This window comes from Cydia pomonella, chromosome 12 (assembly GCF_033807575.1).
Source record: "Cydia pomonella isolate Wapato2018A chromosome 12, ilCydPomo1, whole genome shotgun sequence".
Taxonomy (NCBI): domain Eukaryota; kingdom Metazoa; phylum Arthropoda; class Insecta; order Lepidoptera; family Tortricidae; genus Cydia; species Cydia pomonella.
Window position 1 is genome coordinate 12,913,379 of NC_084714.1, and position 21,665 is coordinate 12,935,043.

Genomic DNA, 21,665 nt, shown 5'->3' on the forward strand with positions numbered 1-21,665 from the left:
CCGCCATTTGTACTCTTTTTGTAAATTTGTGCAATAAAGTTTAAACAAACAAACAAACAAACATTCGTCCGCCATTTTGTAATTTATTGACAGGTTAGGCATCAGAGGCACAGACCTGTTCGGCTTTCAGCCACGATTGAAAATTACGTAAAATTATTTTAAATGGCTGTAAAAATAAATCCCATCAAAAACAATACTTGTCAAAAAAACTAAGTCTCGCAACTCAGTTGTTCTGCGGTAAAAAGTTGTGAGATCCATGTAATACCAAGTCGGTTATTAATTTATTCAGTCTCTACTTAAGCGACTTTCTGTCTTAATACGTCCAGTCTCTAAGACCACGATCGTGGTCCATAACAATTGAAAATCAATTGTGTCTGGAATCTCCGTACTCGAAGCATTAAGTTGTTACGTAATAATTAACAGCATCTTATAGTGACGCATATCAATATTAAAATTCTTTACTGTTTTATATAAATATATTGAGACTTGGCCATCGCCTGAAAACACGTGTAAATTCAATCGCCTGAAAACACATGTAAATTCAATTATTTAGTGCGATGGCCAAGTCTCAATATATTTATATAAAACATTAAAGAATTTTAATATTGATATGCGTCACTATAAGATGCTGTTAATTATTACGTAACAACTTAATGCTTCGAGTACGGAGATTCCAGACACAATTGATTTTCAATTGTTATGGACCACGATCGTGGTCTTAGAGACTGGACGTATTAAGACAGAAAGTCGCTTAAGTAGAGACTGAATAAATTAATAACCGACTTGGTATTACATGGATCTCACAACTTTTTACCGCAGAACAACTGAGTTGCGAGACTTGGTTTTTTTGACAAGTATTGTTTTTGATGGGATCTCATTTCTTTTTGTATTTTGTAGACAGTTCTACTTTTTTCCTTTTCGGTACCTTCTACTTATTGTATATATGTATAAATAAAACATAAAACATCGTTACGAATAAAGCCAATATTGAAAAATTTAACTGAAGACTTGGCTGTATGGGCTTAATTTTCTTTGCGGTCTTTTCTAGATTTTTTAGTTTTTCCTTGATTCATACACCAAACACTACTTATATTCCAAATTTGAAGCTTCTAGGTCTGCTAGAAGTGCCTTAGAATTTTGATGATCGGTGAGTCAGTGAGTGACAAAATTAAGAAATTTGACCCGTTATAATTCTTAAAATACTGGTTCAAATTGAATGAAATTTGAAATATACCGTGTCTTTACAATGCCTGCATGGTTACTGAAAATTCAGTCTTCTAGTTTTATCCACAACGAAGTTACAGGGGGTCGAAAATGGTCTGAATCTGAATTGCTTCGAGAAAAGGATGGTACGGCCGTGCTTTTTTGCTCGACTTGGTGGGGGCACTGCCGTGCCCCCAGATCAAATTAAATAATTTTAAACATAAACCAAAATAATACATTATAAACATCATGCAGTATTTTAAAAGTAAAACTCATTTATGGTACTTGGTTTGTATGAATAAGTGACATAATAAAAAAAAACTAACTCCCTAGGGAGTTAAACACCCGAGTTTGCAATATTCTTAACCCCGGAGTTACACACAATGTTTTTCATCACACTTGGGAAGAAAAAACTAAATTTTAAGCGAAATAAATCTTAAATACGGTGACATATCAAACATTCGTCCGCCATTTTGTAATTTCTTGACAGGTTAGGCATCGGAGGCACAGACCTGACTCCCTAGGGAGTTAGTTTTTAGGATTCCGTAGCCAAATGGCAAAAAACGGAACCCTTATAGATTCGTCATGTCCGTCTGTCTGTCCGTTTATGTCACAGCCACTTTTTTCCGAAACTATAAGAGCTATACTGTTCAAACTTGGTAAGTAGATGTATTCTTTGAACCGCATTAAGATTTTTACACAAAAATAGAACAAAAAAAACAATAAATTTTGGGGGTTCCCCATACATAGAACTGAAACTCAAAAAATCTTTTTTCATCAAACCCATACGTGTGGGGTATCTAGGGGCGAGAGACACTTCCAAAGTGGAAAAATGTGTAACATCTAAAATAACAGAATGAAAAATCTAAAAAACAAAATGATATACAATACCATGCAAACTTCCACCAAAAATTGGTTTGAACGAGATCTAGTAAGTAGTTTTTTTAATACGTCATAAATGGTCCGTACCATTCATGGGCGAGTCCGACTCGCACTTGGCCGCTTTTTTTTACACAATCCATAATTCCCGGGGGAACAATATAGGCCTTTGTCTTTCAGTACACCTGCATGAAATGAGATCTTTTTCGAGCAAGTGCGATGAAAAAGTTATTCACGATACAAGTGCAGAAAATAGGAAATTCGCAGCGAGTGTTGATAAATTAAAACGCGACCGAAGGTCCGAAATCGATACGAGTTGCGAATTACCTATTTTCACCAGGGGCGGCCTTAGCATCAGCGAGGCTCCGGGCAGAAAATCTTTGCAAGGCCCCTGTTTTTTGTTTGGCAGTCCGGAATGTGTAGTTTCCTGCGACTCTGAAGCCGAGCTGCAGAAGAGCATAACTTGGAATTGAACCAATGGCCAAGTGTAAGCGAGACTGAAAGTCAAGCTTGGCTTAGTGTTTCAGTAAAATCTATAACTTTCCTGCAGCGCATTTATGCGTGGCCAAAGGCCGATTTACAGCCAAAAACCAATGTCTAAGTGTTTTAAAACGCAAGGACTAAGGCCGAGCTCCACGAAGGACTTCCGTGTGAAGCCAAAAGTCGAGCTACGAGAGATCAGAGCTTGAAATCGGACAAACGGCCGAAGGTCCAACCGTCTGATTGACGAGCGATTCCATGCAAGGCCAAGCTGCAGGAGAACATATTCATAGCCTGGACATTAATCAATATGATCTCGATTCTCTTGCTACTCAACCTTTGGCATCGCTTGAAAGCGCGACTTGACTGGATTTTTTGGGCCTTCAGCCGTATGCAGTACTTTTTTTAAAATTTCATATTTGAGTCATACGATTACGGCTGTGCGTCGGGCTGCACATTTTGGGCTTTAGGCCTGAAGTGGAGCGCGCTCGTCGGCCACCTAGGACCTTGAAGCTCTTTTGTTTGTGTCCGAGCTCTGCTGTCCTGCATATCGACCTTCGGCCTCTCAGTTCATTACTAAACAATTAATCATTGTTATTTCCGAATTCTACCCCCCTGTAGCTCTGCCTAGGGCCTTGCACCATGGTGGTAGATTCTCGAGGGCTGGAATCCCCTTCTCGCAGTCCAATTTTGGTTCCAGTTTTATCTAAGATATACCAAATTGCATACGGCGGCGCTGCAAAACAAAATTTTAACTTCATTAAAAATTATTGCAAATATATAATAAGCGATCGTGCTATTACACTTTATTTTACAGATGTTTTTTTTTGCATTTAACTCCTCTTAGGTCTTTTTACAGACGTTTAAGAGTCCGTCTTGGATAACTTCTGTATCGACTTTGACTCTACTCATGTTTCACGTAAAAAAAACTACTCAGCCTGTTGCGAGGCCCCGGGCGGTTGCCCCGTTCGCCACCCCCAAATGCCGCCCCCCCCTGTTTGCAGGTGTGTCGTACAACGTTTTACAGTACACATGGCTCTTTAAAGTTTCGACATATGCACGGAAAGTGCTCATTCCCGCACGCGTGCGGGAAAGTAGTAACATATGTACTGTAAACACTTTTAACGTATGCGTATGTTAACGGGTACCCTACTAATGTAAATATACAGTACACACAGACAGCAATGAGCGAGCGACACGATGTTATTTACGCAATTTTGTTTTGTGTACCTATACGTCTCTGATTTTAATTTCCGGTAGCCAACCGAAATCATAGAAATGTATAAACGTAAACCATTTTAATAAATTCATGTTTCTTTTGCATTAGGAATCTGATTCTCTTTCCCATTTAGAAAACAAAAGAAGTAAACCCTTATAACACAAAATTACTTAAGCCTTTGAAGTTTTCATGTAAACAAACTGCGGCCTTTACTTAATCTAATTAATTTCCAGGATTGTAACATTTTTAACTAGGGGGTTAATTAAAACTTTCCCGGCGTTCACATGTACAGCTGCATTACACACGTGTTACGAATCTGTGCACGGGATCACCATTATGTCATGATCTCGTGTGCTGTGAGACATGTACTGAGTTATAAGGAGGGATCGGCACTTTGAAGTGCGGCAGCTCCTGGTTATGTGCCTTCACAGTTAAAATGTCTTTAGTCCAAAGTCAAAAATGCAGTAATTTAAACCTTAACCTTAAGCTACGTGCTCGAGTATTTTATTTAGGGAACGTGATTATTACTATTATTAGGCCCCCTTTAAGGAGTGAATACGTGTGTGAAAGTTCCTCCCCCGTATTCCCATCACGCACCCCATTTACGACACATGATATTAAAATTCAGTAAACAACCCTGGGCTTCCTGAAGCTGTTTTTCATTATAATCGGACGATAGCCTCTCTAAGGGACAGAATGTCAGACGATAAGTGCTGGAAAAGGGAAATCGCAATTTTGACAAAAGGTTATCTCGATAAGTTATTTATTAGTTTGTTAACCTGAAACAGGGTGCAGAGCAGTACTACGATTATCACAATACACACCAAAAATAAACACTTGTGTTAAAAATTTTGGACAGTTTGGACATACATACGTATGGTAGGTAATACATAGTTAGGTAGTTCGATTACTCATATAATGCTTAATCTTAAGCTCATTGAACCATAAACACGCATGTCGACACCACACAAGCCGTTAAGAATGCAATAATACACGGAATATTGCTAATTGTGCAATTGGCTCACGAGCTGCGGCTCGGTGGAGCGTGACGTGGGTTAATTCCACTTGCTACGAGTATATGACATTGTCCTTGCCCCTTTCTGTGCTCGGATAGACTCGGCGTAGGGTCGAATTCGAGAGTTCAATGGCAATGTTATAGGTCTAACACTTACCTCAGGTGGTTGGTAAAGAAGTTGTGCGACGATTTTGTAGTAGAAGGTAACTAAGTTTTGGGACTAAAACTTTACATTACATTGTACTTAATTTAGTTAACATCTGTTAACATAATAAAAGTCATCTTCATGCAGCCAAGCCTTTACTTAACCAGTCAGTAGCTAACTATAATAACTTCTTACCAATTGCCTCAGTTAAACGGTAGATTATAGTAACAACGACACCTTGAAATGGACAGGAATGGGCTTCTGGCCAAAGCTGTTTTCAATTTTGTCTAAAACTGCCTTAGTACTTACGATTTAAAATTTCGAAAACACTGACATTGATATAAAACCAGAGTGTAAGCAAAATTTGCATTATATATATTCATATACAGTAACTTACCACTTCAAGTATGTGTTCGTGAGTTGTATAACCTGAAACAAGAAAATACGATTAATAATTACTATTTTGATAATGCTAAAAATTTTAATTTAAGTATTTTTCTGTTATAGGATAAGCATAAGTGCGGCCAATCGGAAGGCTCAGACAAGCAGTTTACATATATTATCAAAACATTGAATGAATGAATGAATTTGATTAAAATACTATTACAGTAAAATTAATAACATTTTATATAAAAGGTAAGCGTAAAATGTTCCAAAATAATATGCATGTAAAATGTCCCAAAATAATAACATGCATGGTCAGGCGTAGCAAGTAATTAAAATTACATCTTTAAAAATAAACGCGCATTTCCTTGTTTAAGCTACATGCTTTGAACTGATCATTAAAAAACATAATCTTGTAAACGTCGCTCGAAGTCTTGTTGTCGAAGGCACACGGTGCTTAGGTGCTGTTTACGACCGTGAACCGGCTAAATGATGATAAAAACGAACTTGTGAACATTCACGGAAATGGCGTCAGCTGATGTGTTCAATTAAAAAGCTTATTTGGAAATGTATCCATCTTGTATGGCTTAAAACTATAATATTCGTGGTTCTTGTGAAGTTTCTAACTCGTGGGGACTAGGTAGGTCCTTACTCCTTTTTGTGCATTTGAGAGGAGTCATGCATGCATTGGGACGTACTCGTATTTATACGACGTATTAAACTATAGGTACCTATTCTGTATTATCTTATCTGTAACATTTTATCATCGATCGTTAGGTACGTAATAGGCGACCAAAATGGATATTACTTTTGCTGGATAACTTTATCTTTGTCCTGTGCGGGGGATATGGCACAAAACTTCGTCCACTAGATGGAAACTTTTTGATTTGGTTACTCAATTTTGGTCGAAATGCTGCCTACACTTTTGTAATTTTTCACAAACTTGTGATATTCGATGCCGTATTTTATCCACTTTTTGTTTTTTCCTTTTCCGCAAGAAGTAATAATACGCCCTTTTTTGAATATTTAACTTTATTGGCTCTAGTTTCGAGGAGTTCATTGAATCCGCAAAAGAACAGCAATTGCCTTGAATTTTTAAAACTGTAATTTTGCAAATTGTATTGTAACAGTTTGAACTAAGTTAAAATTGGAAAGCTTCATAAATAAACAAACAAGCCGTAGTTTCACCTGTAATAAATTAATGTTATTACAGTTGTGGTAAATGGAAGCAAAATTATCTTTTTCTACTCGTCGACTGTAATGGTTGAATTAAGATTTCGTATACCAAACTGTAATTGGGTACTTTTCATGTATGGGCTCCCAACTCAACTATAATATTCATTTCGAAACGGTTTAGTCAACTATAACGAAATTGACCAATCACAACTCGCCGCGGACAAGACGACGAAACAAAACGATAGCTCAAATTAATTAAATATTTTTTTGGTTGTATAGCAGAAACAATTGCTTCATAAGTCATAAACGTACATGTGACACCCTTAATATAGCAACATCCATAGACTACGAATACCGCTTACCCTTGCTTGTTAGTCTCCATAGGCTATGCTGACAAAATTAAAAAAAAAAACGTAAGTACCAGGTCCTCATGAGTTACGAGGTGTCGTTGACCACCCCGCCGGGTCCCGGGCGGCCGGGGCGCGTACGACTACGTGCTCGCGTATCTTAAATTGCTGTATACTTTTAATTTGTTTACCTATAAGTATTTATTAGTTTAAAGTGTTGTTTTTGTTGACTTGTTGGAAAAGTATTCTATACAATAGTGATATAATCTCTCTTAATAAATTTAAGCACTTCCTGCCTATCAAAACTAAAGTTTTATTAATTAATTCCCTTATCCTGCCCATTATTAATTATGGTGGTGTGTTATCCGGACTTAAATGAAGAACTTCTCGACAAATTGGATCGGCTACTTAATAACTGCATTCGCTTCATTTTTTGCCTTCGTAAATATGATCATGTCTCATCTTTTCGGTCCCAGCTTGGCTGGCTCCCCATCCGTCAACGACGCAATGTTCGCATGTTGTGTACTCTTTTTTCTGCGTTAAACGATCCACATTCTCCTGAATACCTTAAGTATTTATTTCAATACTACGGCGTTACTCGCGACCGTCAACTTCGCTCTTCCGGCAATATGTCTCTATCCATCCCTCTTCACCGCATTGGATTCGTTTTCCGTGCAGGCGGGCCCGTCTTTGGTACGGACTTCCCTACGGCATCAAAAATGCTAAGTTGGCATTTAAAAAATCTTTACGTGCTTTCTTTGCTAGCAGAATGAAAAATTCATAATGTATGTGTAAGCTTTATATATTTTGTCGTTATTTATCTATATATTATAAGTAATATAAGTATGTATATTTATATGTATGTATGTATTATGTATGTATGGTATGTTATTGTATTATATTTGGTTGTTATTGTTAAAGTAGCACCGCCCAAAATCTCTCTGCTTTGCCTAAAGGTTGACTCGTAGAGAATGCCTTATGGCATTAAGTCCCCCTTTTGTACTATAAGGTTTTCTTTTGTGCAATAAATACATAATCAAGCTTTTTAATCTCGTACCTAACTTAGGCAACTCAGCAAGCTTCGATGCCTAAACACGGTACTCGACTGAAAAGCTCTCTATTATATCACGATTGTATAAAAAACTAATGCCACATTGGCGCGAGCACGTCCAATTTTAAAACATAATTAGTATCAAACGCGATATATTAAATATGAATTTGTATCTGTTAATAAATATCATAAATCTGGTTCAAAGGAATGGGGCGATAAATTCAGTGGAGCTTTTAGTAACCCTTTGAGGGATTGGAACGATGGCAGATCAATCAGTTCCCTGAATAGCAGTTTTGTAAAAGCAGGCGACAGTTACGTCGATCGTTCGTAGACTCTCGGCTTAGTGGTTGTTTAATAGGCTGTCAATATCTAAAGTGCGCACGCTGTCTATTTTTATCGGAGTAAATGAGATAGCACTATCACTTTTTCTGGGCCTGGGCATCAAGATAATTAAACCGTACCGAAAATTAAAAATTGTACCGAAAAAAAAACTGTAAACTCCAATGAAAAAAAAAAATTGCGATTGAGAACAAATGAAGGTTTTTAGAATAACTACAATTAAAAGCGACTTTTAATTTAGATACTCGTATTTGTCAGTTTTATTATTTTTTCTGTAGGAGTGATAGGCAGCTTCTTACTAGCGCATTCAGAGGAAGCTTTTTACGGGCCCGTTTTTCATATTTTCCTGCCTTTCATATCAGCCCGTCACATGTTGGAATTGTTAATGTTTTTTGGCTGTTTCATTCTTCTCTTTTAATACACTTTTGATTTGAGCCCAATAATAGTTGAAAGAACGGCACTGCAGGACGTTTGCAGCTATTACTCTATTCTATGTTAACTACCAAATGCGATTTTGGTAGTTACCAAGGAAATTGTATGATTTTCGACTTGGCCTAGAAGTAGGTAGCACATTTTCTGTAAAAAGTTACAGAAAAAAGAGTTAACCTAACCTAACCTTAGTACGAAGAACTGAACTGACTTTCATCGTAGCTCGTTGCACTTTAGCCGCATATCTACCCCAGTTTTTATGATAAACATGACAGGTATGCTTCGTTTTCGCAAATTCTATTAGCAATCTTTGTGATGGGCCCAGGAACACTTGTTCCTAGAGATCTGCCGCTTCGAGGCCTCTGTTCAAGAGACAACATACTAAATTAGTTATTTATTATGAAATGCACAAAACTTCGAGGTTTAAATGTTTCGAAATTAGCCATGTAGGATGTTGCAAATTTTCTTGATTTTTGGAAATTACCAATTTTCAGTGGTCTCTTCTATTTACCGGTGCACGGTGTAATGTCGAACAGCGTAAAACCAGAATTATTTTTATATTGGAATATATAAAATAATAATAAGACTTTTTATCGCGATAAGAATGCCGTAGTCATCTTCCTTAGAAACAAAATTATAGGGGCTTGAAATTTACTGTTTTTTTTCAGTACAAGCCTTAATAAGAAAATTATTGAAATAAAAAAAAATAGATGCTTTGTGTAATATTACTCGTTAGTGGTATAGGTACAAATGTTCTGAAATTGTGATTTTAATTGCAGACCCATGAGTCCTAATAATAAAGACAGAACCATTTAATGGTAACTTTAGGACCAATCTTTGCAATTATTTTCTATCGAGCCGATTTCGTGGTGTATTCCCATCTGTGCCCGCCCCACGTGACTGCCGCCATATAAGAGGCGGGCACAGATGGGAATGATTTGTATGTAGCGCCTATTTCCATCTGTGCCCGGCGGGGACAGATACGAATACACCGATTTCGTCTAATCTTTGGTCTTTGAAATATAATCAACATATATTTTTTTATAGCTTTACTAAAAACAAATAGCTTTTCTTAAAAAACTATTTAAGTAGTTAACACCAATTTCAACGAATTGGATGTTGGCAGCCCCGTGGACTTGAGCTCCAAAAGTAGGTACTTATAGGTGGTAGGGGAGTATTGGAGTTATGTCCGTTAACACTAACGGAAACTTGGTAGACTTGTTTTCGGTTTAGGCACTTGAACACGTCGTTCTGTGCCGCTTCTATTTCTGTAATTAAATTATCTGGAAATATCTATTACAAATTCAACCCACAAACAAAAACAAAAAACATAGCCTAAGTAGCCTAGATATAAGAAATACAGTCTGTCAAGCCGTTTCCGTCAGTAGAAAAAAGCGGCAATTTTAAAAAATTTAGGCGCGAAAGGTTATTGTCCTATACAAAATTTGAAATTTGGGCCTTTTTCTACTGACAAACTTGTTTGACCGACTGTATGACTGTATAAAATAAACCATAAAATGATTATAGTCATAAAAATCTAGTCGTAGTTATGGGAAAACACTGTCTTAGTTAGTTTTATTTTCGTTGTATAAGATTTGCATACACACTAGCTGGTTGAATACACTGTACTTCAAAATGTATTTGACAACATTCAATTGACTGTTCTAGCAATCAAATTATTTGATATACTTATATTTAAACTAGTCAGTCATATCTAAATAACTACACTTACCATCCAAAACGTTCTAACGATTTGATTACCGTTTAAATCATCAAATACTTGACATAGTATTCTTATCCTTCAATGAATAGGTTAACTTCCAGCATCCACATAATAATATATTCTAATCTGCATCATGTAATGCTTGTTGGTAAGTACTAAAATCATTAATTCATATAATTTACACTATTTAGCATTACGTTTGTTACAGAACATTACATTAAATCATATCTCGTAACTGTATAACTTTGCCCTCAATTTTTATCGCTCATCATAAAAGTTAATTGGTGTATATGTATTATCATATGACAGATGAAACAGACGGGTTTTATTACTCTTAATGGACCACGTGGAGACGATATTGGGAGTGGCTGGAGTTCTGTGCACGACCGTAACTTTCAAGCGATGTTATGGTTTTGGAAAATAAACTGTGTGAGTACGTAAACTATTCATGTTTATTTTGCATTATGTATAAGCGGAGTCGCAGCAACTCTTATCGCTCCAAAGATCGCGCAGGCAATAAACCGAATGGTTTCGAAGAATTCCAAGACACAATCATTCAATACGAACAAGAAACCAAAATTGACGTTATAAGTTCTCTTGAACATAACATGATCTACTCCAGTAAGTACTCTACTTATATTAAAACTTAAGTATAGGTAAAAAACTTAAGTAAGTCACCTATTGTATGTAGTTGTGACGTGTTCGAATAGACATTTGTTTTGTTTGTGTGTGTCTTTTAAACATGTATTGTCTATTCGAACACGTCACAACTACAGGTGACTTACTTAAGTTTTTTATCTATATAAATTATTTTGTGGGTTGGCAGCCAGCATTGGCGATTTTTTTTATACCACGACGGTGGCAAACAAGCATACGGTCCGCCTGATGGTAAGCAGTCACCGTAGCCTATGGACGCCTGCAACACCAGAGGTATTACATGCGCGTTGCCGACCCTTTAAAAACCTGTACACTCCTTTTTTTAAGAACACCATACTCTAGTTTTATAAATACGATTGCCAACTGGTAAAAAACCCGTTTAAAGACTCTCCATATGATATAGGTAAGTATACCCTGAATAAAAACTAGTTACTTGCAAAGGAATGTTTCCGATTGGTAGCAAGGGGGTTAAGCTACAGTATAAGGACAATAACAAGGAAATGGGTGATTATCTATTCTCTCCTAGAAGTCAATAGAAGGTTCGCTATCTCCTGACATTTTGAATTCACTTTTGACTTCGATATATCTAAAGCAACGACTGCTTGTCATCTTAGCTTACTAATAAAAGTTTGTTGTGTTCTATGTTCTTGTAACGGATATTGTTAATTCCTTAGAAAATGGAATACTTTATGTATAAATACTTTGATTGAGGCCTTCATACCAATTGGACCGAGTATGCATTTGATTAAGAGGCCGCCCATGCGTTATCTGGTGCGGTGCACTTATGCATGCAAGATCGAATGAGCATGCGCTGGAGGTTGTAAACACTCGTGCAACATAAATAATGTAGTATCTTAAGCATATACTTACCTAAACCTAAAATGTTGAATAAAGTTCTGTCCATATCTATAACACATTAATAACATTGTAAATACAAGTAACGAAAGCATCACAAAACTTACATGTGTTTGCCATGGCACTTGAAGGACAGATCGTCCCGTTAAGAAGTTCTGTTTCCATTTTTGCTATGTCCGCAATCGCGCATGTTATTTCCGTGACTATTGCACGGCAGAAAGGTTAATGTCAAGCTATTCCTGTTATTTTATAGCATTTTATTAATCTCATTGCATTAGAAATGAGGTAAATATTGCCGTATTTACATTAATTAATGCGGCGAGTCATGGCTCATCTTCGTTCTGTAAACAAATTCATAAAATATACGTCACATCCACACGTTATGCACACGTTTGCCATGCGACGATAAATGTTAAATATTTTTTTCATTGCAGTAGAATATTTCCATAGCCTGTATTGGCTGTATTATTGTGAGTATATCATACATTTTTTATGAATGAAATATATTTTTTCTCCTCCTTGTAAAGTTTTATTTAATGATACTATGTACACAATTTAAAACATACAGAAATATGATATTACAAGTTTTTGACATGCATTTATTCTATAGATAATGTAAGTAAATTCTCCGTAGATGTGGAATCTTTTAGATGTGTCCACTGTGGTACGGTCTCGTCTGAAAATATCGATACGATAAAGTGGCAAAAATATGTATACATAACTTTATTGCCATTTTTCGTATTGATATTTTCAGACGTGACTGTACCTAAACGATGCGTTGCAAAGTTTGACTTTCCATCTTGAGATGTGTTAAATTTCACAGAAAATCTTTTGGGATGGGATGACTGGTCTATTTTACTGCCAAGTCACAAGTCACGTAATTCAACAGACGCGATTACAATTTATTACACAATTATCGTTGAATACGTAATTTCCATTATAAGCACAGCACTGTTCAGTCAGTCAATGGAGGTGTAACAATGGGGCATTCATGGCGTGCTGGCGGCGGAACGGTACTGCGTAGTCTACTATACCCACAAGTGGCTCACCGTACCGTACCACAAATAGAAATGCAATATCATATAGAGTGAGCAATTCACATGGTCATCGAATGAAGTAGAAGTGACACGTAAAATAAAAAACCTGGAAATTTATTTTATCAAGTTCTTCTTGGAGCGTAATGTAGTTTTCTTTACAACAATTGTAATTATTTCTATTTTACCATTTGATTTGTTCATCATGTACCTATACCTAATACACGTAGTATAATACAAGGAGCTCACGGTACCACCACCACTAAAAACATAAAATTATAATATAATACAAATAATCTGGCAGAAGTCATGGTGGTTTTTATTGGCCGTTCGGAGGGAATACGGAAGTGACATAAAGTATGAAATATTTTGAAGATGGATTGTGTTTGGTTTTGTAAGAGCTGTTTGTTTTATTTTGTGACTCAATATAATCAAGGTCAGAACGTGGTGCCAGGAAGGCGTAAGTTTGTCTATATCAATTATACAATTAGGCATTATATCTTCGTGTAAGGGTGCTGTGTTAAATAAACAACTTGGCTAAGTTTAAAATGCGTTACGCGTTTGTTAGGTACATACATTTACTGATATAATTAAGATGGAGTCTCGTTAAACGACATGTTATACGATTCATCTATTTTTACATGGGGCCCATGGGGGAATTGATACCTTTTGCTTTTTACATTTTGCTTAAAGCTCAAGTTTCTATACGTACCGATAGGTAATAGTCATAAATATGTAGGTAGAGAACCAGTCTACGTTAAAAAAAGGTATAGTCATCCGCTTTGCCATCCTGCCCACTACGCTCATTTCCACGCCTATAGCCTAGTCTAGTAATAAACGCGGGCATCCTTTCGCTGAACGAATAAAAAAAGTGAAACGTTTTATCGTTTAGCTATAAAAGTTCAAAGCACGGAATAGATTATAGTACAGAACAGAGGTTCAGAGAGTGCACTTAAATGTTTTCTAAAGAAATTTCTGCGTAGCCTTACAATAGGTTCTTATTAATTGCAGCGCATATGAGTTATCGGGCAATGTGCTGCACATTGAACAAATCTATTATGCGTCTTTTAAGATTTAAATTAAACTATGTACTTACATATGCTTGTGTTTATGTCTATTCTACTGCCAAATCATTCGTGCACCGAGAGCCCCTGAGTGGCAAGAGTGAGAGTAGATATATGGGTGTGATAAACGAGCGATGAGCGGCTCATTTAATTCTATACCTTGTCCTATTAAAATAAAGTCCAAATTCGAACTAGTTTTAGAAGAACACATACTGTTAATGCTAAGAGCGGTAGAGAAGTAGACGGGCGAGGAGCGCACGCGCCGGGCTTCCGGTACAGCGGTTATTGTACTGTGCGAGCCGGAAGTGGTGATACCATCTATGCTGTTCGCTCACACCGCGAGTCAGGTAAGCCAAAGGTAAAACAGTGCGGTAAACAGGTAAAAAAAATTACATCGCTTTGAAAACATCGTGTATCTATAAAAACCTCGTCAGCTCGTCACTCGGTCACTCGGTTGATCGGAAATAGTCACCACAAATTTAGCCATCAAAGCAAGTTTTTGTTACAGTTGAAAGATACTATGCCCGAGCCGATGCCGAGTCACGTGGTTGTGTTTGATTACTTTACTTATATGTATTCAGAATGCCTACACGTGCTAAGCTAATTGGAACATATGTTTAAAGTCAGTCTTATATTTTCTATATTCACAGAATCACTGTTTATCCGCCTCACAAACACCGATCCTATGACAAGTCTTTTATTGTGTACTCAACAGAGTAAAAAAAAAAAAATATGGGAAATTATGGGTTATTATGTAAAATTATGGAATTCTGTACCGTCTTCTCATCGACAGTGTCAATCGGTGGCATCGCTAAAGTCGAATTTAAAAAAGCTGTGGCTTTCGGACGGAACTTAATCAAAAAAATGTGTGCGGTTAGGAAGTTTTGTATACATGTATATTATATAGTATAGAATGTAATATATATTATAACTATATATGACTATTTACATATTTGATTTATATCATATCCCATTTATATATTGTAGATTATAGGTCTTATATGTTTACCTATCTTGTAGGAAATTTAATATTTTCTTTTATGTCGTTTAGTACAGTTTTGATGTCTACATTGTTAACTGGAAGATATCCCTGAAAGGGATAAAGTTCGCCTTTGTACACATGATGTGTGTTATTTCCTGTTTTATGTTTCTTTTTGTACAATAAAGTGTTTTACTACTACTGTTCCATTTATTCGTGTTCATTCACATATTATATACTAGGTCATATAGGGTAAACCGTCTATTACTGGCCACCTCATACTAAAAGGGATTCTATTAAATAATCGCACAATCTAAATTAATCATCAGAACGATAGTTATTTAGTTTACTTGAATTGTGTAAATAAATAAAAAGAATTTTTATTTTAGCCCTTTTAGGATAAGGTGGCCAGTAATTGGAGGGTGGCCAGTTATAGACGGTTTACCCTATCTAAAGTTAAACCTATGTATTCCCACGAAATTTTACATTTCGGACACTACGCTTAGTGTCACTATTATTTGATTACTTCTCCCGCCACGTACTTCACACATACTCGTAGCCTTATGACGACGCATTGTAAATGTTGGCGTGAGGTATCTGATTTCCCTCAGCAATTATAAAACTCATGAAAGTATTGTTTGGTGAACTGGTTATTCATGATATCGACTTCATTTCTGTAGTTGCCGATATACGATTAGTAAACTTTTATAGCAGAGAAAATCGTATCAAAGATGGCTCTTTTTAAAGAAACATTTTCATTGTACAAGCAAATGGGACCGATTCAATCCCTAAAATTTACATCACTTCAAATCTGTATAGTTGTAATTTTTCGATTAATTCTTGTTTTTTTTTTTTTTTTTTACTTTAAACGGTAAACGCCGTTTTGCCGCATACGACCTCATAGAGTAATCTTAAGCAAAAGGAAATTCACTAAACGCTTTTACACGCGAAGTATCGGGATGAGCGCGAGTTTCGGGAAGCAAGCAAGCAAGTGCCTCATTTTTAGACTTTATTGTTTAACGATGCGTCACCTTAATAACAGTCCGTTTCTGCGGGCCTACCGCGAACCATGTTCGACGAGTTGCCTCTCTGTCGCACTTGTAAATTCGTAGGTAAATGTAACAGGGAGACAACATGTCGTGGTTCGCGCGGTAGCCCCTCCGTAGCGTTTGCTGTGCACAACTACCACGGGTGCAGGATTTAATTTAATCTATCCTCCAATGCACGTAGACGAACCTCTATATGTAACAAGCTTGCTGAACGAAGCTCACCTAATTGGATATCCTGAACCTAGGCGTCAGATATCTCCGGAGACGATCGAAAGCTAAATAAGGATATTATCACTACACACATAATGCCAATACAATTTTGACTCGTAATAAAATTTACTTTGCAAAGTGAGAGAAATGTTTCCGCTGTGTCGTACCGGATGTCAATTATTTATGTTTTGATGCTTTAGTTAAATAGACAATGAGTTTTGAGACTTGTGAGCGAATTATTTATTAAAGCAGATACATTTGTATGCACTGGCGTTTGTATATCGTACAGCTTCCAACAACAATAATTATCGGCTTGATAAAAATGTCATGTTGATTTTTTTTCCGGTCTAATTTTTCATAATGTATTTTTTACGGTAAATTTTAGATAACTAGTCAGTTAAAATTGACTAATGGGTCAAATTTGATCAGAACACTCTCGATAAACGAAGATAAATAATGCAGTACTTACGGAGTGAATCTGGAATATTAGGAAAGGTATATTAAATTAAATAATCAAAACTAATAAACTCTACGAACGAACGAGGGTGGGAGGGGGTTAGGGTCGGCAACGCGCATGTAACTCCTCTGGAATTGCAGGCGTACATAGGCTACGGATACTGCTTACCATCAGGCAGGCCGTATGCTTGTTTGCCACCGACGTAGTATATAAAACTCTTCAATTCCGGTATTGAAATATCGTAAAAATCGGTTCGATATTCCGGTACTTCGGGATTTCAGAATTCCGGTATTCAAGCCCTAGTTATTATGCAGTTGCACGCTCTTGAGCGCAATGTAGTTAGTCATGGGTCCTCCTTGTCATATCTGACAAACAAAAGGCGACTTCTGGAACTTCTTATGGAAGGTTATAAATGTCCGAATGCATTCGTTAAAAGTACTTATAAGAGAAGCACGATAGATCGCGACGACGGTTACCTATTTATTTACATTCGTATTGAAATTGAATATTCGTTTCCGAATGAGCGGCCCCATTCGTTGTTACGTTTATGTACCAAGTCCACATTTAGACGCTAATATGGCGCCTGGGTATTGCACTGCAGCCTTTGTTTACAGTCAGCTCGGTTGCATAACAATTGAAAATCTCATGAATCTGCAGCGCTGTCTTCCTCGCACGTGTGTGAAATAAGCAGGACGGAGTCGACATAAGACTATTGTTCCCTGTCTGAATGAAGTTGAACCCGTTCTAATTCGATTCCCTTGGTGCTTCCATTGTTCGCATTCATGCTAGTATTGACCGGATCCTGGCAGTTAGTTCTCATTGCTTACGCCAGCTCGGACGTGTAGGTAGTACTAAAACCAACTTTAGTATTGTGACCTTGGAATCTGTGATAACTTTGAGTAACTGGAGAGCCTGGATCACCCGTGCTCGTTAAATGTTTCTGGGTTGGTATTTCTATAAAAAAAACAGTATATCGTGATCTTCTATTGCGCATAGACGTTGTGCATTTAGAGGTCAGACTTATGATGGATAATTAGAGGCGAATGGTAAGAAGGTGCCGTACAGGACCTGAGTAACGGCAATTGGGGGCACAATCAGGCTTGATCAAACTATTGAGTCTGTTTGGAACGGAGGCATTCGCAATGATGCAAGTATAGGTAAATAAGAAAACTTAATTTAAAAAAAAAACACATCTAGACTCGCAGAGCACACCTCCCGCTGCTGTAGGTACTGTTTATTTATTTAACCTTTATTACACAAAATATTTTTCACCACACCAACTGGTAAAGGCCTTCTTGATTGTTCAAAAACGAATGAGAAAGTTGTATTTTATCCACATGTGGGGCAAAGTAATCAAAAGCAAATTTTGAGTTGTTTCCTTATGTTAGCTAGTAGAATTGACTTTTAAATGATGATTTTGAATGATTATTTTTTTATTACGTTCATTTGCATTTGATTTCATTTGAATTTTTTGGTATTTCATAGTTTGTAGTTTCCTTGTGTTGGTGTGGTGAAAATTTTTGTGTTTCACTCGGAGGCAAAGTTTGTTAACCCTCGTGCATTGAAACCCTCGCAACGCAACGCTCAAGATTCCACTTCTCGAAACACTCGCTACGCTCGTGGTTCTATTTTAGAATCTTTCGCTTGCTCGGGTATTAATATTAGCACGAGCGGTTAAACAACAACTTTGCCCCCTTGTAAAACAAATAACTATTTATTAAAAACACAGGCAGACTTAAATTTGCTATGAGGCGTTCTCAATCAACCTTAGGCGAAGCAGTGAGAGTATATTAATACAAAAAAAACTACATTACAAAATGTAACTACATTTAATCATACTGTATACACTTTGGGTATAATATTGTGAGTTTCGTGTGCGAAAACTTCAATAATATTAAAGTACTATTATTCCGATACACCGCAGACATCTACAACGTTGACCTTTTCAGTAGCCGTTTCTCGGAAGTCGAAAATAAAAAGTAATGCTTACAATCCTCACAAGATTTCACATATTTACGTAACTGAGAGACTTAACTAGATGGCGTCGAAAACAAAGACAATTCCAAAAGTCCTATAAGCCTACAGATGTTTCAATTTAAATAGACTTTTTCGTTGCTTCAACAAGGCATTCTGACATCCATAATTCGTAACGTAAGATCAAAGGTTAGTATAGTTTTTCCAAGTTTGTCAGCGTATTTTCATATTTGCGTTGAAAGTCTTTATTAAACTGGCCTATTATAAATCTATTATCGTTTACGGAGTGAAAACTGGCAATATATTGAAAAATGTTCTCACATATTTTCCTACCCGCGCCTCGTGGCACATTTAAAATTACTTTAGTATATTGAGTTCAGCTGATGCAGAGATGCAGATGTACAGCTGAGAGAGCTATTTATTAAATGCTCTAAAAGAAACTTATATTACGGACAGTTCTAAAATGAATGAAGTAATGAATGTTCTGTTTGATGCCATAAGTATTTTTGCAAATCAATTCGAACGCTTGTAATTGTAAACGAACGTCACGCCCACCGGAACGCGCGGTGTTTCGCTTTGATTCGGAATAGGACGTGACGTCAGAACGCCTTTGTTTATTCTGTAAATAGACTGCATCTGTTCATTATTGACCAATGCTTTTAATTAGACCTGTATTGTCTTGTTCTTGGTTTTTGGGTCGCTACCCGCGTCGCGTAGAACTTAGAGTACTTAGACGGCTTAGACCCTCTTGTTTAGTAAATGATTTCCAGGATAAAAAATATTTTATTATAAAATGTTTTTGCGTAATTAAGTGAGAAATATATAAGCATCTAAACACATTAACCTTCACTACTATGTATTTAGTCCCGGTGGCAGCCATGTGAACTGGCCCCAATATAGTAGTATTTACAAGGTTTTACGTCCAAGTACACTATGGAGGAAACAGTAAATTAATTAAGAAGGTACCTTATACACGAGCAACAACCTTTTGGTACTCGTACCTACTTATGTGTGTGGAGACTATTCTGACTTCTTTTTGATACTAGCTACATTTCGGAAGCAATACCTGCAAAATAAAGATGGTAATGATAATGACTTTAGTTACTTGACCCATTCGTTTCTAAATTCCGAACTTAAACGTATTATTGTGATCATAAAATCGGCAGTCGAATACATCGATTCCAATAAATTGCTCGATTTACTCACTCTGGCGAAATGTACGAACTCGGAATGGGTTGGTTACGTTCTTACATTTTGTGATTTGATTAGACGTTATGTGAAAAGCTCCCAGATTTTGTTATTCATTCTAAATAATACAGGTATAATTACTGATTATTAAAATTACCATTAAAAACGTAACCTAGTTGTTCATAGAAAATTCATAATAATATGAGTTCGAGGTCCTTGTTATTGTGTAATATTTATTTAGCGAGAGAATAGGTCTTTCCATTTGTTTAGTGTTAAGTTGTTGACAGATGGGATTTTGCATTCGTAGTTTTCTCCAGTTGGGAAGGGTCTGTTTTATGTCACGTTAATAAAGACCATTATCTACGTACTTCCTCCACTCCCCTACAATAATTTTTCGGTCCATGAACACGCGTTCGATTATGGCACCTAAAATATTTTATTCGGACTATTTCAAGCATGAGATCGTGTTGACATAATCTGGCTTAAAAGCATCTTTATCCATTACGTATAAAAACGACATATTTGAGGTATAAAAGGGACCGAACTTCTCACACCTCTAAACTCTTAAGAGGGGTAGATTCAAAGGGTCGAAAACATCATTTCGTCGAGTATGCGCGCCCTAAGGACCTCTCTACTGTTTATTGGTGTTGGAAAAGTAGCGAGGAATAAGAGGTTATAGCGGCAACCTAAATAGGTTTGTGGATAAGGGTCAAATTACGTAACCTACTTAACTGCTTTTATTTGAAAATATAATATTTGACTTTCTTAGTATTTACGTTAATGAAAATTATATTGTTCTAAATTAAAAATTTAAGCGTAATCTTGAATGTTATAATATCGAGTGTTAAAAAAAAGGTGGAGTGCTAATATGTATTTATTTGCTATTGCTACTTTTTAATTGGGAATATAGTTTAAAGACTAGATAGGATTAGACTAGAAAGGTAAACATTATCTTAGCTTTGAGTTCACACGCTTGTTACTTCTGCGATACCATCTACGATAACACGATAGTGTTATTGCAATAGATTATCGCGGAAAGAATAGGCATTGTTCGACACGATGACGTCTAAAAGTGATAGATATGATTATGGCATTTCAACGTCGATTTCTAAAGTATTTGTAACAATAGAACAGAGAGTTTCGTCGCTTAATTACTCGCTTTTATAACAAGTGCTAGTACATGGTTTATAATCAGTGTGCACTATTATACAGAAATGTTTCAGGAAAGAGGAAAAACAAAGAAAGCAAAGTGAAACGCAGCGTCTGCCGTGACAGTTTTAGCGCGTGCCAACTGTCCAGATGCAACTGTTGTGAGTAAGGTTCCGACCACATATGGCACGCAACTGTTTAATTTTGTATAAAAAATCCAGCCAAATGCCACGAACTGCTTAATTAGTGAAAAGTGAGAGAAATTTGTAGATTTTTTTGGGCAGAAATAACAGTCATCCGTTTGAATATTAACGACATTGATGGTTGAGAAAGAAAATACTATTTAGTTACAGAACCATAGTTTTTTACAGCGCTAGTTACGAAAATCAGATAATGCATAACATACAAATGTAGGAGTGCAAAATATACACTTCTATTACATCTCCCTAACGCAAATTCGCTGTCAAATCAAGATCAAAGTTGTGAATGATGTTTTCACTTAGGGAACACTTTTAATGAGGCTATCTAAGTGGAGTATGAAGTTACAATTATAAGGAACTTTGTTTGCCCCATATTTATACTTACTAAAGTGTATGATTTAAATAGTGTTCATACATTTAATTTATGATGTAGTTTAGCGTTTTGATTTCTTTGTTGTA

The 21,665-nt window shown here is 36.4% G+C and overlaps 1 protein-coding gene across 1 annotated transcript in view; it reads right to left on the bottom strand.

Moving 5' to 3' along the window:
- Nucleotides 1–21,665, bottom strand: part of LOC133523654 (ADP-ribosylation factor-like protein 4C) — an 83,568-nt gene that overhangs the window by 41,370 nt on the left and 20,533 nt on the right. Inside the window, exon 2 of the mRNA XM_061859327.1 lies at nt 5,339–5,370. The gene's annotated coding sequence lies outside the window, so the exon portion shown is untranslated. The remainder of the gene's footprint in view (nt 1–5,338; nt 5,371–21,665) is intronic.